The sequence below is a fragment of the Podarcis gaigeae genome, assembly GCF_964106915.1.
Source record: "Podarcis gaigeae genome assembly, chromosome: 6".
NCBI lineage: Eukaryota > Metazoa > Chordata > Lepidosauria > Squamata > Lacertidae > Podarcis > Podarcis gaigeae.
The window spans coordinates 98,074,086-98,092,187 of record NC_139682.1 but is presented as its reverse complement, the minus strand read 5'-3'; the positions used below and the strand labels follow the sequence as shown (position 1 = coordinate 98,092,187).

Here is an 18,102-nt window from a genome sequence, read left to right as displayed (position 1 = left end):
AATATAAATATATATATTACTTTTATTATACCTACTACTTTACATTTTAAGGCCCTCCACTGCTGCAGCGAGGCACAGCAAGGCCCTCCGCCACTGTAGATATATATTGTGATATTTAGCTGCTGATATATCGTGATGTTGAAAATCAGATATCGTCCAGCCCTCGAGTACAACTCATTTGACTCCTCTCAATAACAAAGCAGCTCCATTGAACAAACACACCCTCTTTTCTCCCTTGGATTCGCAAACAAGACTTGCTAGCTCATTTGCCAACATGCTAGTCACAGGCAGCATAAGTTAACAGCCTGAAATAAAAATAAATTGCTTGTCTAATTGCCTGGAAATGATTTTTGTTCATCATAGGCAATACAAATTGGATTCAGAATGGCTGTGAGGAACAGTTTGGGCCAAAAAGAGAGAAAGAGAGGGAGGGAGGGAACACACACAGTGGTTAAAAGAAAAATTCATTACACCCAATTATTTCTAGCCTGTGAAATTTCACTATTCTAGTCAAAGGAGCCATGAGAAGATCAGGAATGTCTCAGTGAGGGCCATTCAGAACAAACCCTTTCCCTCAGTAGCATGGAAATTGCAACATGGACCCAAACTTTTTTGCAGGATCCTTTGCCACACACCCAAACTGTCCAGCAGGCAGTGAATAACTGAGTGAGAAAATAAGAGGAGGAAAAGGTAAGGAGCAAGACCGAAGAATACCCTATAACAGGGGCCAACAAGGTTTACCTCGCATGGGCAGTGAGAGGCCCCATTAGCTAAAGTGGTACCTCAGATTAAGAACAGTTTCAGGTTAAGAACGGACCTCCAGAACTAATTAAATTCTTAACCCGAGGTACCACTGAACAGCCTAGTTCTCGAACATTTTGGCTCCCGAATGCCGCAAAATCGAAAGTGATTGTTCCGGTTTGCAAACGTTCTTTTCGAACCCGAACGTCCGACGGGCACTTTGGTTTTCTAACGCTTTGGAAGTTGAACAGACTTCCGGAACAGATTCTGTTCGACTTCCAAGGTACTACTGTCATCCAAAGAGAGGAACTACCTGCAACTTCAGGTGAATGGGGTAGTTAGGAAACAGTTAATTCAGCAAAACAAGGGACTCACAACTTTAAAGCAGGATTTAAAAAATAAATACCAACATATCTGTGTGGTGCTTACTCAAGCAATTTATTAAACGTACAGTGGTACCTCGGGTTACATATGCTTCAGGTTACATACGCTTCAGATTACACACTCCGCTAACCCAGAAATAGTGCTTCAGGTTAAGAACTTTGCTTCAGGATAAGAACAGAAATCAGGCTCCGACGGTGTGGCGGCAGCAGGAAGCCCCATTAGCTAAAGTGGCACTTCAGGTTAAGAACAGTTTCAGGTTAAGAACGGACCTCCGGAACGAATTAAGTACTTAACCCGAGGTACCACTGTACTAGCAAACAACCAGGGATGCTATAGTTGGTAACCCTGGCATAAGAACTGAGGAAACTTTGACACTTGACTAAAAGCAAGCAGTAACTTTCCCCCAAGTTATGCACCCCCACCCCCACCTCTGAACCACCAGCCTCATCAACATTTTGAGATGCAAACCCTGCAGCACATCCACCACAGTCACCAAAGGCCCTTTCTCCAAAGCTGCTATCCTGTTTTATTTTTGTAAGTCTTCCTCCCAAGATTATGAGATTCATTCAGAGAAAATGAATGAAAACATGGCACTGATTTTCCCCAACGTATTTGCAGCATGTCAACTTGTGTCGATACGTATTCTGTCATGTAGTCTTTGACTCAACTGGCACCGAGAAAAGAAAACCACAGAACAGTCTGCAGGTTCACACCCCAGTTTGAAGAACTTAGATTTATGATGAGTACAAAGCTCTCTTCATGTGACTTCATGGGCTTCTGGAGGGAGAGAGGGAATTTGGGGAAGCAACAAAATAAAGGAATGGAGAAATCACAAGGAAGAACCAACGCTCAAAAGCAGAGCATAGGGGTTTGCTTCCAATTGACACTTCCAAGGAATTCAGTAGGACTAAATTCCAAATCAGCACGTTTAAGAGAATTGCTGAATTGCAGCAGATCTACTGAAATGCAACACAAGAGAATTTGCCAAAAGCAAATAATCTGGAGCTATCACAGTGGTTCTAATCCCCTTGTACACATTTTACAGACTGGTGAACTGCGGCACACTGATCCACAGCTACGGGGATTCACATTTGAGCTGGAATTTGAATGCCCTTCCCTCTGCCACACAGACACACATACCCCATCAGTTGCCCAAAAGTCTTGCAGAGACATATCATTTTGCACAGGCTTTTCCTGACTCACAGGCTCAGACTTCCTGCTTTGATTTGTATGAATTCCCTGAAATCCAATTTTTATATGCTTTTATACTACTGTTTTACTGGTTTTAGGCTGTATTTTTGTATTGATGATCTTGCTTACTGGTTTTACGTTGTACACCACTTAAGAATTTTAATTGTTCAGCAGTTTATAAATATTTTAAATGAATAAATAAAACTGAACAAATCCCACACTAAAGACTATATGCTATACACAATCCAGCCATTCTATTTATTTTATGTATTTGTTTCATAAAATGTATATACCACTTGATTGTAAAAACTAACAAATCTCAAAGTGGCTTACAAGAAATCTAAAACAATAAGATCATCAGTTAAAACCAACTATTTAAAACATTCGAAATATAATTAAGAGTTGACAATAAGCTAAAAGTAGATTGAAACACAATGTTCTACAAATCTGGGTGGATTCTACATTATCCACGCTGTTCTCCCACCGGGGAATTTTTCAGTCACTCTGACATTATACTATATTACTAATTCAGTTAAGCAAAGAAGAAAATCCTCTGCTTGACAGAAATGAGAAGAAAGTTATAGGCGAACTGCAAGGCAGCTCATTTTTTTCAGGCAAGTCATTGAAACCCAACCATTACTATGCTTGGTCATGAGGACACTTGCTGATCATTCTGCATTCAGTGACCCCATCATTGCCAACTAGATGTGTGAATATTGCTACATTGCTGATCTCCCTAATAAAGTACATTCTATTTGAATATAAAGATAGGATTTCTCACTATATGACTGAACCACAAGACTTTCTAATCTTTTGTAGCAGGCACCATAACACCCTGTGCCAATAAACTCTACTGATTCAACATGTGCTGCGAGAGCCAGTGTTGCAAAATGGTGAAAGCCACAATCCTACACACACTTTTGTGGCTGTCAATCCCCTTAAAGTCTGTGGGGCTTCTGTCTTAGTCAATATCCAGAGGACTGCAGTTTAAGAGCTGTGGACCAAGAAGCTTCTGGCTCTGCTATGAACTTAATGCAGCCTGGTTCACATGTCACACTAAGCCAAACCACAGTTTAGTGCAAATGCACAAGATCTGGGAAACGAGATCACAGTCACTTTGCTCCTCCCCTGCCACTCTGCTGCTGTGCTGCACTGAGCCAAGTCATAGCTCGACTTTGCATGCCATCCAAACCCAGTCTTGTGCTTTAGCTCTCCTAGACAAAAAATGAACTGTAAACCACAGGACAAACCTTGGTTAGCACTCACAATCAGTCTGGAGAGAGCCACGCTACAGTACAAGCCAAGGTTTGGAAGCCATTATATAGCTTAGTGAAGTGCAACTGAAGAGCCGAAGAGAAGCAATGAGGATGCACAGGCAGAGGTAGAGGTAGAGGGGGCGGGGGGAGTGCACCGCCCTGGCACCACGATCCCAGTGGGGTGCCATTGTGCCTCTCCCCCCGCTGGGTCTCGTGCCCCCACAGGCGGCGCACCATGCCCCCAGGGCGCACACCATGCCCCTGCGGGCGGCACGCCCCGCCCTCCAGGTTTATGATTAGTATGGTTGTTAATTAAATTTCTACCCTGCCCTTCATTCAAAGATCACAGGGTAGTTTACAATATAAAAGCACAAAAATACATACCATAATAACAAACAAAAACAATAAGACAACCCCCCACACACACACACAGTTTAAAAGGCCATACACTGTTTAATTAGCCAAAGGTCTGGGAGAAAAGGGGCACTTTTCCCTGGTGCCTAAAGATATGTAACAAGGGTGCCAAGCAAGCCTCCCTGGAGAAAGCATTCCACAAATGGGGGGCCACTGCAGAAAAGGCCTGTTTTCATGTTGCCACCCTCTGGACCTCTTACTGGGGAGGCACACAAAGAAGGTACTCAGATGATGGTCACAGGGTCCGGGTATGTTTATACTGAGAGAGTACTGTGGTCCTGAGCTGTTCAAGGCTTTATAAGTCAAAACCAACACTTTGAATTCAGCCCAGAAACTGATTGGCAGCCAGTGCAGTTGACCAGAATCGGTGAAATATGCTCAAACTGTCCTGCCCCAGTGAGCAACCTGGCCGCTGAATTTTGCACCAGCTGAAGTTTCCAAACTACCATCTTCAGAGGCAGCCTTTTTAGGCAACACACTTCTCTTCAGTATCAGCTCCATCTCCCTATCTGCAAAGCAGGTGGTGATACTTGCAGGGTTCTTATAAGGATTACTGAAACAGACTCTTCTGAAACGCTCTAAACACTTGAAAAGTTTTATATAATTTGTAATGATTAAATCCTTTTTGTTTTATATTTGCTGCCTCTCAGTGTATGGATAACAGCTCAATCCCATCACGAATACATCCCACCAATTTCAGCACTGTTTGATCCCAAGTAAATTTGCAGAGAACTGCAGCCCAACTTTCATACTTGGACAGAGAATAATTATTCGTTCTCTTCACAAAGCTTGTGGTGTTACAATAATCTTGGGCCTACAGTTAGCCTCTTCTTTTCTACACCAAAAAGCCCAGAACAGTAGGCCTTTCTCAAAAGATGATCCACACCCATATAGTTTTAATTATCCAGTTTCTCTGTTTGTCTTGGAGGTGTTTAAATGCAACCACATTCTTTGCAATAAATGGAGATTATACTGACACCTTAAACAGCAGCGCATGAGGCTATGCCAACAATTTAAGTGTCACCTGGACTATTTGATTTAACAGATTAGTTTGTTTACACAATGCAACCACACCAACTAAGATGTAATGTTTTCTGACCTTTATACAAGGTAGTCATTTGCAACAGCCAAAGAGGTACAACAACACACACATGTGCATTCATGTTATGTGAAGTAAGGATTCCACAAATCACCAGCACTGATCTTTCCATCAACTTTTTTTTTTTTTACAAACTGAACATTTAATAAAGCAAGCTACATTCATCAGCAGGTTAAAAGCCTTGATACTTTTGCAAAGCATCTCTAGATCAGAAATTAACTCAATGGCTTACAGAGTGTCTTTCAGTAAGCCCTTCTCTACTCCGTTTGTGTGCAGAACCCTCTCTGTTGCAGTTACAACTTAGTAATATAAGCCAGTGCAATGGGGCTTACACGAAGCAATGGTGTACTTGCAGTAGAACTCTAGTTTAACGAGACCCAGAGAGAACCAGACCAATATACAGTCGTACCTTGGAAGTCGAATGGAATCTCTTGCAGCCAATCAGAAGCCGCGAAAGCCCCATTGGACGTTCGGGTTCAAAAAGAATGTTCGCAAACCAGAACAATCACTTCCAAGTTTGCAGCATTCAGGAGCCAAAACGTCTGAGTTCCAGGGCATTCAACAACCAAGGTACGACTGTATTAGAGTCAAATCTTATTTCAATTTAGCAATATGGTATTTGCAAATAAAAAAACAAATTAAGCAATGCAGAATTTGTGTCTGCTCAAAGCGCAAATTCTCATATTTATTTTCCTGAAACCTGTAATTGATAGCTACATAATTGATAGCATTAATATCACACTGATTCCTCCCTCCCCCCCTTGCCCAACACTTGTCTGCAAGAAGTAAAAACAGACATTATCTGACCAAATAGTTCACTGTGCAGTGAAGGACATGTCCAAGGCTATTGAAGTGCCTCTGCCCTGGCAAGTTAAACTATTGACAAGCTCACGTGGCCCGAGGAGACACGACCAGAATAATCTGCCGCCTTTTCTGTTTCAGGCAAAGTGAGTTTTATAGTCTCACCTCAATTCGCTTCAAAATAACCCCACCTTTTTCATTATAAAGGGGGGGGGGATATTTATCATTCTGCACACCCGAGACTCGACTCTGCAAATTCTTTTAAATCATAGATGGTCAAGTGTTGCATTATTGAAAGCAGTGTTAGAAACACAAATATATAAGCTAATCACTAAATGGCCCCTTAGACCTAGGTTACAGCTGCCACAACAGAATGTCTAGATGCCTTTTTGCCATGAAATTATTACAATTACTATTACTTCATATCTATACCACTCTCTATTTTTTTTAGAAAAATCTCAAAGTGGTTTACAGTACATTGAAACATCAAATAAAACAATCCAGAATAAGACAAATGCAAGCTGCAAGGAAAATATTTCAGATCCCCCTCTAAGTGACATTTTGCTTGCACCATATTTATTTACCTACTCATAGCAGATGTGCACCAGGAGGCCAGTGTGGTGTAGTGGTCAGAGTGTCAAACTAGGATCTGGGAGACCAGAGTTCAAATCCCCACTCCATCATGACTCTCACTGGGTGACCTTGGGCCAGTCACAGCCTCTTAACTTACATCACAGGGTTGTTATAGGGATTAACTGAGCAGGGGTGAACCATGTACTCATCGGAGGAAAAGGTGGGATAAAGGTAAAGGGACCCCTGACCATTAGGTCCAGTCATGACAGACTCTGGGGTTGCGGCGCTCAGCTCGCTTTACCGGCGTGCAGCTTCTGGGTCATGTGGCCAGCATGACTAAGCTGCTTCTGGCGAACCAGAGCAGCGCACGGAAATGGCGTTTACCTTCCCGCCAGAGCGGTACCTATTTATCTACTTGCACTGCGTGCTTTTGAACTGCTAGGTTGGCAGGAGCAGGGACCGAGCAACGGGAGCTCACCACGTTGTGGGGATTCGAACCACCGACCTTCTGATCAGCAAGTCCTAGGCTCTGTGGTTTAACCCACAGCGCCACCCGCATCCCTAAAAGGTGGGATATAAAGGCAATAAATAAAATTTTAAAATTCCTTCCAGTAGCACCTTAGAGACCAACTAAGTTTGTTACTGGTATGAGCTTTCATGCTACTGGAAGGATTTTTAAAATTTTGTTTTGACTACAGCAGACCAACACGGCTACCTACCTATAACTGGCAATAAATAAGTTCTTCTGATTACCTGCTTAAGAAAGCTGGTGGGTAGGGCAGCCAGGCGGAGTTGCCAGTTGCCAACCTGGCATCCACAGATCTCCACGTGGTCACAACTGGCCAGAACCAGTCGCAGAACACACCTGATGTCTGGGGGATTTTGAACACTGATTGAAAGGCATTCAAATCCTCAGGTTCTACAACGAATATTGGTGGTAGACACAAGCCTGGAGCAGATGAGCCCAAGCATCACCCTCCAAACCCAAGCGGAGATTTTTTTTATCATTCAGGTCAGTTTCTATGTATTCAAAGATCCACAATGACTCAGCTACAGGGCTATGTACTAGATGCCACATCACATCATCATCGTTGTTGTATTCACGGTGGCCTTAAGTAAAAATAATTGCGGAAATCTCATCCTTCAGTAAATCCTGCTACAGATCGTAAGATGCCAAGGCACAGAAGGTACTCTGAAGGACTGGTTGGCTATACTGTCAATACAGCCTTAGAATACTTCAGTGCTGTTATATATGGCTCTATAAACTAGCAAATTGATGGGGAAGGGTCAACTGGAACAGTGGAAAGGGTTTCCTGGTAGAATAATGCATACTTCTTTCCTAAGTGAAGGTTTCTTTTCCCTCTCAGAATGCTTAAACTTGATTTCACCTGCTGCTTCCTCACTCACAACATACATCTTCTTTCCACTCACAGCATGACCAAAACACATCAGGAAAGGATATGGGATGACTTGAGCCGGAAACCAACAGGCGGGAGAAAGCCAAGCCCTTGCCTTCCTCCTTCCATGCCACCCCTTCCCTACTGCAAAACACAAGTCTCCCTCCACTGCTTTGCAGCTGTTCATTGGCAATCCAGGTTCCAAGCCCAGGTCTGCTGCCAAAACTTCTTAAGCACAGACCTAATTCAGAAAAGAGATCATGTACTTCCAACACCAAAAGTAATACCCACTACAACAACTTTTCTTACTTCCAAACTTGTGGTGTTTCCAAGATATCTACAGAGTACTTCAAAAAGTGGGTTTTCATGAGGAACCCATTTCAACAATACCCAAGAAACAGTACCATGGGAAAATAAAACCCAACTGCACAATGGCATGACCAAAGATTAAACTAGACACCCTCAAACAATGAAACAAGCCTTTTTTCTGAGGAAAAGCAGCAAATAAGCTGGAAAATAAAATTACCCCGCCAAAAAAGATAACTATTAAAGCAAATACTCTTCCTGAACAATTTGTTTTCTTCTTGTACAGAAATGGTGTTTATTTTTCATGACATTATTCAGCTCTCAACAGGTCTGTCTTGATCGCTGATAATTAAAGGGTCAATGGCTCCCAAGAATTAAATGGTCTGGAAATATTGCATCCCAATATCCAACTGTACAATGAAATTCATTCTGCTACAGGACACGGTTTAAACGCAGAGTTACAGGCAAAATCTGTAATATGGCATTGGAGGTCAGTATGCATTACTTCCTGCTCTGCAATCCCTGACAAAGACAAACAAATTACAAGGAAGAATTTGCTAACAAAAATGGTAATGCAATGAAACCCACAATTGTTCTAGCAGAACTATTTGAACCTGAATCAGAAGCTCTCTCAGCAACTGATTTCCTGGTGTTTAATATATGAAGCTTCTTAATGCAGTGCCTAAATCCTCTTTCCATCCCCAGGTGTTGCACTAGGTATTCTAAAGGGGAGCTGTTTTACTTTTACTTTTTACTTATGAATGCATAAGTGACTCAAGCAGAAATTTATGTAAATCCTGAACAGTTTTGGTTACTAGTGGGTGGAAAGGGAGAGAGAGAACAGCTGTATTCTGCCTTGTACCTTCATGGCTCTAATTAGAAATATTCATATGAAATGCTCCTATCTAAGGAATGCAGGGAAATTTGGCTTTGTTCACATCTGAATGCAAGCCTGCCTAATATAAACTTCTCCAATGTAAGAACCAAACTACAGCAACCCTTTGAAATTCACACTTCTCCAGATGTTGCAGTGCACTTCTTTAATCCAAATCTGGGTACACAAATGCCTGTATTAGGGGAAGGTGTGCAAAAAAGAAGCAGCATATAATGGTAAAAGCAACTAACAAAATGCTTATGGGATTATGAGAAATTGCTTGCATTATACATGGGGTTTCTTCCCCATCTCTGGCTTGCAGAGAAGTCCAAACACATAAAAAGTTGAAACCTTTGCTCCTGCTTGTTAAGTGAAGGTACTTAAAGAAATCAGAATGAGTTTCAGAGAAGACATAATCCTGCAGCCCAAATGTCTGCCATTAAGGTTTCCACAGGGGAAAGGAGCAAGCTGTATCAGAAGTTCACCTCAGTTTTTACCTGTGTTAACCAAAGTCAGCACAAACTCCATCAGCAAAGGGTAGCCAATTGGATGCACTGGGCAGCCAAATAATGTGTCTCTAAACAGTCACTAAAATACATCTGCCATTATAGGCTGCCCCGCAGCACAAGAAATAGCAGTATCTGTCAGCTGCTTATCTCCCAGTTTTTCAGTGGCCTTAGCAAACAATGCTGTCCTGCAAATTATGAAAGCATCTATGCTGGCAAAAAGGTAACAGGTTTACTCAGCCTCTGTAAATTCCAGATTATTTGCTAATGAGATTTGGGCGGGGGCAGGGATAAGCCCCTTCATTCTTTGTACAACAGACAATAAAGAAGCGAGAGCACAAAATTTCATTGGAGCCATATACACAAAAACACTTACTAGATGTGGAATATAAGGCAGAGCAATATTCACCAACATTTTAAGCCTTTTTGTGGATAGGTTTTAAGCTTAAAATGTGAAAATGCAGTACATTTTGAAAATGTCTATTACTATTTTCTATATAGTAAACATATAAATTAAATATAGAAAATACATAAACTATATAGTTTATTACTATTTTTTTATATTTTAGCAACACAAGCTTTTTATTAGGCCCAGTGCATTTATACCAACAGATGTAAATGCCACAGATATGTAAGTTCCTCAGACATAACCAAATCACAGGAGGAGCAACTGGCCATTCCCGCCCCCCACAAATGGCAGCCTTGCTTTGACCCTATCCACAGCCTCGTCAAGGACCACAAGTTAGATTTTCTGCAAGCTGATGTGATCCCATCCACTTTCAGCACCAACCTCCTGAGACACTGAACGATCCAACTATATCGCAAAGTTACGTTGGCATAGCAACCCACAGGCCCATCATGGCACTATTTTTACCAGAGGCCTCCACTCCCATATAGAAAAGCATTGTTTGCTAAACACAGAAGCAAAGACTCCAGCATACCTTACTTGCTCCCCAAGTTCCTGTACCACAACCCTAAATGCCGGCATAGGTGACCATAACACAGGCGTTTTAGGACCTGACGCTGCAGACTCCTTTCTGAAGCAGTTTGGTCCTGTTGGTGCTCCTGCATTGACCTCCCCGCCATCTTGCTCCTCTGTCTCCCCGTAAGAGGGAATGCACACCTGCTGAGAAGAAAGCGTTATGGCTCTGACCCCAGCAGGTGAGCATATGTTACCCTTTCCTGCCCTCACACATACCCTCCCCCACCCACAAAAAATAGTGCAGTGGTCACAGTGCGAGAGATCTGCTAGGCAATAGAAAGAGATCTCTGCAGAAAAGCAAAGTTTGAGAGCATCGGCTTCAGTGCTGATGTTGCAAGATGGCTATGCACAGATGCCACCTAGCACCAAACCACAGAGTCTGTTGCAATGCACAAAGTGAAAAGGAATAGCTTTCCGTAACTGAATATTATTGCACAATAAAACATAAACCCTGCTGGGCTTTGCTGCCACCATAACATGGACTATTAAACCAAAAGCATTACATGAGTTTTCAAAACAAATAATTGCATGGAGAAAAACAGAAATCATAATCTTTGTGTCATGTCATCCAGCAGCCTGCTATTCAGACATTTGGTAATATACCTGTAAATTACAACTTTTAAAAATATCAGTGCTTAAATCTTCCTTCCTGCCAACCTCACAATACAATTTCAGACAACTTGCCCAGGTCTTTAACCTTTGCCAAAAACTAATCACAATAATTAACACACCTTCCAAAGGTACACACCCTCAGAATGCAGAGTGCAAGGGAAACAATGTGTCAACTTTATTTATATTACTACTAAATATATGTCACAACTAAATCTTTTTAAAAGATGAAAGCCAGACCACATGCGAGCTCTGCCATAAGAGAAAAGAGTAAGGCAAGGACTACATATGACCACAGTGACTTGCGTAGGTGAGTCTGGAGCACATATATCCTTCAATTAATGGTTAGACCTTTCTTTTTATAATGAAAGAATCATCTGGCCACTTACTCCGTATGTTATTAAAGCCTGCGTTTTTGTGTTCTTTACACGAAAATACTATTAATTATACCCTTGAAGAGCTGCAAAAAAATTTGCTATTGCTTCCAAAAGCAGGCTTGTAAATAGCTACTTGCCTGGTTGTCTGTGGTGGGTAAGATTCTTCCCAAGGCAAGCAGGCAGGATAGCTTTCCAAAAATTGTGTGTGTGATTTGTTTACCATTTTAGTCCACTGGGACAAGTTACCTAACAGAGGTTGTAAAATCTCGGGGGGGAGGGAGTGGACAAACATGTGCTGGCTATTATTTAGATGTAACTGGACTGACTATTTACGGCAGTGGTGAGGCGTGCGTGCAACCGGCCGTGATTGTGCCGAGTAGGCAAGTTTGCTTTTGGCAGCTAGCGTGCAGACTACTGGTGGCCGCGGCAATGTACTGGCAGGCAGGCTGTAGAGCGATTGGCGTTGGTGACCCCCACAAAAAATAGGGGTCGTATTATACATGGGGGGTGTTATACACAGAAAAATACAGTATGTTCATTTTTCACATGGTTGAGTCCTTGCCCTGCCCACCCACCCAAATATTCTGAAGAGGGTCTCTTCTCCATTCTTCAGAGAGTGGTTGGAAGTAGGAAGGCAAAAAAAGTCCTCTTTTCCTTCCTTTCTGCAGTTTTAATCTGTAATCTTAGGTGCGGTACTACGCCCAGAGCTCAGAAACAGCTCATGCTAATGAAATTCCCTGTCGCAAAATGTGCCTAGAACAATGGGAGTTTCAAGCACTGCTTCACCCCCAGGACCTTGATGAATCAACTGAAGTCTAGTGTCCCAATCAGGGGAAGTAACAGTCCCACTCTATTCTACCTTGATCAGAAAACACCTGGAGTACTTTATAATGATGATGATGATGATTTATTTATACCCCGGCCATCTGGCTGGGTTTTCTCCAGCCACTCTTACAACAGAACACTAAAAACAGCATAAAACTTCAAACATTAAAAACTTCCCTAAACAGGGCTGCCTTCAGATGTCTTCTAAAAGTCAGAGAGTTGTTTATTCCCTTAACATCTGACAGGAGGGCGTTCCAAGGACGGGTGCTACTACTGAGAAGGCCCTCTGCCTGGTTCCCTGTAACTTCGTTTCTCGCTGTGAGAAAACCACCAGAAAGCCCTCGGAGCTGGACCTCAGTGTCGGGGTTGAACGATGGGGGTGGAGATGCTCCTTCAGGTATACTGGACCGAGGCCATTTAGGGCTTTCAAGGTCAACACCAACACTTTGAATTGTACCCGAAAACGTACTGTATCCAGTCACGGACATCACAATTTATGAAGGATATTAGCAAGCTGGAATGTGTGTAGAGCTGTGTTTCCCAACCTTGGGTCTCCAGCTGTTTTTGGACTACAGTTCCCATCATCCCTCACCATTGGTCTTGCCAGCTAGGGATGATGGGAGTTGTAGTCCAAAAACAGCTGGTGACCCAAGGTTGGGAAACACTGGTGTAGAGGAGGGAAACAAAGATGTTCAAAAGTCTGGAAACCAAGCCTTATGAGAAACAGTTGGGGGAGTTGTGGATGTTTAGCCTGGAGAAGAGGAAACCAAAAGGAGAGATGACAGCCATCTTCCAATATCTAAAGGGCTGTCACATGGAAGTTGGAGCAAGCTTGCTTTCGCCTACTCCAGTGGCTAGGACCCAAACCAATGGATTCAAGTTACAAGAAAGGAGATTCCAACGAAATCTCAGGAAGAACTTTCTGACAGCTCTTCAATAGTAGAATGGACTCCCATGAGAGGTGGTGGTTTTTAAGCAGGTTGAGACTAGATGACCCTTCTAACCCTACAACTCTAAGATCCTATGAGGTCACGTCAGTGTCAAGCAATATGAAGGTTCTGTCTGCAATGAGTAGTCCATAATCACGCATTTACATTCATGTCACTGAACAACAAAAACATTTCTGCAAACCAGACCTACAAATTCCATACAGGAGTTGTGTGTGGTGGTTTGACACTGGCCTCTGAAGAGGAAGGGTCAGCACAGCAGCCTGAGTCTCTGAAGAAAGCCTGGGGTGGGGGATGAGGGAGGAGAAGCAACCTCAGATACACACTCACATATTTCAATTCTCCATCCAGTGCCATAGACAAAAACAAAAACCTACACTCTTTGCAGCCTACAGCAACCCACCAAAAATACTGGCAGTCCCTAAAGGAACAGAATGTGTATCCCATTAAATCTGAGAGGTGGAGGGGAAGACGCCTGCATTACTACTTCAGACGGGAGTAAATGCATTCTGTAAACAAACAGGAAAGCCTCATCTGGCCTCTTTGGGAGAGTAAAAATTCATCCCGGTAGTGTAAATACAGCCAACAGGGCAAGCAGAGTCTGACATCTACAGTTAAGTCAGCGATGGTGTAAATGCTGGCAGTCTTACAGCTGCTGCATGTTGAAATGCGTTTTCTATTAAGTGTGATGGGGGGGGGGCTTGTTCTAAGATCACCATGGAAGTTCTCATCTCCAGCCAGATTCCCAATGAGAATCCTCCCCAGACCATTATTCCTGTTGTCTTCACTTCCACAAGCAGAAGACAGCCCGGCATTAATTTCTAACTCTGCCTTTGGTTACTCCCACACACCCAACCCTTACACTACCGCCAGAAGCTACATGACAGGAATATTTCAGTTAATTTAGTCACCATGATTAGAAGATTCCTCCTATGTGGATTCCAAAGTAGAAAAGAAAAACAACAACAAAAATTAGAAATGTTCTTCCTTTCTGTTCCCTGTGAAATAAACAGGGAATGAAGAGAAGCGCTGCTCCCTCACCAGCCAAGCCGGGCTTACCTGGCCCAGAGGGAGGCCTTGGCGAGGCCGGGCGGGGGCACCAGAGCCGAAAAGGCGGAGGGGAGGCGAGAGAAGAAAGAGGCAGCCAAATCCCCGAGCCCCCCCCCCCCCGCGAAGCTGCCAAGATGACCGCCCTGGAAACTTGGCAGGGGAGAGCTGCGGGGGGGGGGGGGGGGCTTTGCTGGGCTCCCGCGACCCAAAGCCAAGGCCCCTGTCGGGCTGCAAGAGGCGGCAGCGGCAACTGCCCCCCCCCCTCCGGCATCAGCTGCAGCGGAGCCCGACCCCCCCCCCCCTCGCAGGCCTCCATTGCGCGCCGCCGCCTCCCTCCCTCCCTCCTTCGCTCGCCCGCCCGCCAGGGGCTCACCTTGAAGTCCCCCCCCCGGCGCGCTCTCCTTCCTCGGCGCTCCAAGCGGCGCTCCGGCTCCGGGGGGCGGAGGAAGAGGCTGCCGGGCTCCGGCGCGTCCTGCCGGGCGAGCGCCACTCGAGAGCCGCGAGGCGGGCGCTGCGGACGGAGGCGCTGCCCGCCGAGCTCGCAGGCAGCCAGGCAGACGGCGAGAGCCCCGCGCTGGGCGGCCTCTCCGGGGAGCGAGAGGCGGGGCGGCGGCGAGGAAGGGGCGGGCCTGGAAGAGACGAGGCCGGCAGGCGCCGCCCGACTCGCCCGCCTCCCTCCGGGACGGCGCCCCAGCGCTGCGCCGGGCGGGCTGCTCCTCTCCGTGCAGGGAGCCTGCGGGAAGGCGGCCCGGGCCGCGACTCCGGAGCCTCTAGGCCGAGGCGCGGCGCTGGGGATCCTGCGCCCTTCCCGAAATGCAAAATGAAGGCTCTTCGGCCTCCCTCATGCTGGGCAAGAGGCTTCGTTCACGCTCAGCTGCTCCGAAAGCTGCTCACCGTCCTCGGTGAAGCGAGGCGCGGCCAAGTGCGCGCTCTCCCTGGCGGCGCCGGCTGGAGCCAGCGGACAAGCGGGAAAGCGCTGCCCGCCCGCCGGCCTCCTCCCGGGGCTGCGAGACGCCTTCGCCGCCGCCTCCTCCTCGCGCCAGGCCGGGTCCCCGCCCAGGAAAGGCTGGGCTCTTGGTCACCGGGGCCTCGACGGAGCTCGAGGCATCCTAGGAAAACACGGCCCAAGAATCCTTAAAAGAAGGCTCTAAGCAGATACAGCACACGTATAACTGAGTGAAGGGGAGGCGAGGCGGACAGGGCCCCTAAGGGCAACACCTGATCCAGGCGGCAACAACCGGAATGGCACAGAACCGCCTCTCAAAAAGAAAGAGCTGGTTTCCTTACTTCTAGAGATCTTTTAAAACTACAATGAATATATATACACACAAATCTGGGGCTTAAGAGGCCTTCTCTAGATTCATCAGTCTGACAAGGCTTAATGGGCAATAGCCTCGTGGATGATTCACAGCTTCATGTGGCAACAAACCTCTGGACAGAAACAGGGGTGGGTCTCTTCATGCTTCCTGATTGCATCTGGGATGTTGGTGTCGCCAGGAAGACTTGCTCATGCAGAGGCATCAGACAGGCCTCTCTGAGCATATGGGCCTCAGTATCACTTGCCCACTTGGCATATCTTGTCAGGGATATGGGGGGGTGTATGTGCCCCTTCTCCACCATAGGGAGAGGCTAAACAGCAAGATCATGACATGAGGCAGTTTTCATGGAAATGGAGCCTAGCGTGTTTCAACACACCACCCATGGTACTCTAAAGCTGTTGGTCGAGGCCTTGCTGCCCTTTGAGCCAGCTCTGCAGACAACCTTCACAAGTGGTGCCATAGTCCTGCTCCCGACCAAGACATCAGGAAGCCTGGCATCCAGTCCCAGCTCTATTTGGTTCATTAACCAAAGGCAAAACGAGGCATTTTTTTCTGCCCAGTCAAAGACTCAGCTTGGCACCCCCCCCCCCCCATGTTTGCATACACAGGCATGTGTTATCTGAATGCAAAGTTTTATGTAATATTTTTATTCATTCCTTGTGTTTTCTTTCAGTCCCCTTCCTCTTACGTTACAAAGGCAGGGACGGGGATATGCACCGAAGCAATACCACCTCCACCCCAAAGAAAAGGAGTAAAGAGCAGGCCAAGTTGCCAAGTTCCTCTGAGCCTCTAAAGTGACTTTTACTTCACATTTTTCTGTAGCACCATTTCTCCCCCCCCTTCACATATTGCAAAGGAAAGCAGCCCCCACTTCTCCCCACCTCCAGGAGCTCTGCATGTCATGCACTTCCCACAGGAAAGGCTCTCCTCAGCACCAAGATATAAATATAATAACAATAGAGATTGTGAAAATCATTAGGCACATACCAGAGATGAACTCCTCTTGAAAAGAGAGACTTTCTGTTCTTCACCTGGCAACGGCTTTTCCACCTGCCTTGCCCGACTCTCCCAGACCAGGAGCATAATAAGGGACGTGGGTGACACTGTGGATTAAACCACAGAGCCTAGGACTTGCCAATCAGAAGGTCGGCGGTTTGAATCCCCACAACGGGGTGAGCTCCCGTTCCTTGGTCCCCCCTCCTGCCAACCTGGCAGTTCGAAAGCACGTCGAAGTGCAAGTAGATAAATAGGTACCACTCTGATGGGAAGGTAAACGGCGTTTCCGTGCGCTGCTCTGGTTTGCCACAACTGGACCTAATGGTCAGGGGGTCCCTTTACCTTTATTTTAAAAAGCATAATACTGCAGTCTTTACCTAGTTACCTGGGAGTAAGTGCCATTGAATTCAGTGGGACTTTTTTCTGATTAGACATATAAAGGCTTGCAGTGTAAGGCTCAACTTACAATAAAGGAATAAACACACCAAGAGTTTCCTAAAAATTTGCTGGCTGCAAATTCTTTAAAAGAATTTAAAGTGGACTGGAGACTGGAGGGGGAAGTCTGATCTCTCAACCTCTTTTAATTGATCTGTGAGATGGAGAGCGGAGGGGAAAGGAAAAGAAGGCAAAGGATGGCCCAAGCCCTTCCTAATACCCACAACACTCCAGGCATGGAAGGGAGAGGTCTGGGTCATTCACAAGACCAGGAGACAATCTGGTGCGTATCTGATGTAAACTTCTATCATGTCACCTCTTCTTCCTTGCCTAAACTAAAAAGTCCCTAATGCTGCAACCTGTCCTCAGAGGGGAGTCACTGAAGCTTTTCCAACTCTGTAACATTTTTGAGGTGAGGCAATCAGAACAATACATAGTATTCCAAATGCAGTCGCACTATAGATCTGTAGAACAGCATTATGATATCAGCAGTTTCATTTTCAATTCCTTTTCTAATGATCCCTAGCATGGAATTTGCTCTTTTTTAAGGTACTGGGATCTGTCCTACAAAGTCTGCTGTTAAGACTCTGCAAATAAGTAATTTGGCTTCTCTGCAATAAGGAGATTGCAAAGAAGCTACTTGTTAAAAATGCAACAACACTTGATTAGTTGTTACAAAGAACCTGGTTGCCACAGAGGGCCTTTCACCAGCTCAAGCACCAAACAGGGGAAAGGAACATTCTCTTCTGGACTCTCATTGAAACTAACCAGCCTGGAACACTGCGCTTCCCAATGCAGCTCTGCCATAATGGGGTTTCCTTGCCATTGTTCGGCATGAAAACGCCAACTTGAGCGTTTTTAAAAAAGCCAATTACCCAAACATTACCCTCCTAGGAAATACACACAGTGCAGTGGGGAAATTAATATAGTTGCATGGCCCCTTACAATACACAGAATGCATCGTGACTAACAGCACCATCCTGCACATTCCATGCACATAAACGAGGAAATTCATGGTTG

At 45.2% G+C, this 18,102-nt stretch overlaps 1 protein-coding gene across 2 annotated transcripts in view; it reads right to left on the bottom strand.

Moving 5' to 3' along the window:
* The window catches only part of LOC310846864 (uncharacterized protein C1orf21), a 199,777-nt gene that overhangs the window by 120,831 nt on the left and 60,844 nt on the right, over positions 1-18,102 (bottom strand). The window contains exon 1 of one of the 2 annotated variants that reach the window (XM_083744053.1): positions 14,706-15,341. The exons of the other annotated variant lie outside the window; for it this stretch is intronic. The gene's annotated coding sequence lies outside the window, so the exon portion shown is untranslated. Of the gene's footprint in view, positions 1-14,705; positions 15,342-18,102 lie in introns of those variants that run through there. 2 annotated transcript variants of the gene reach the window in all.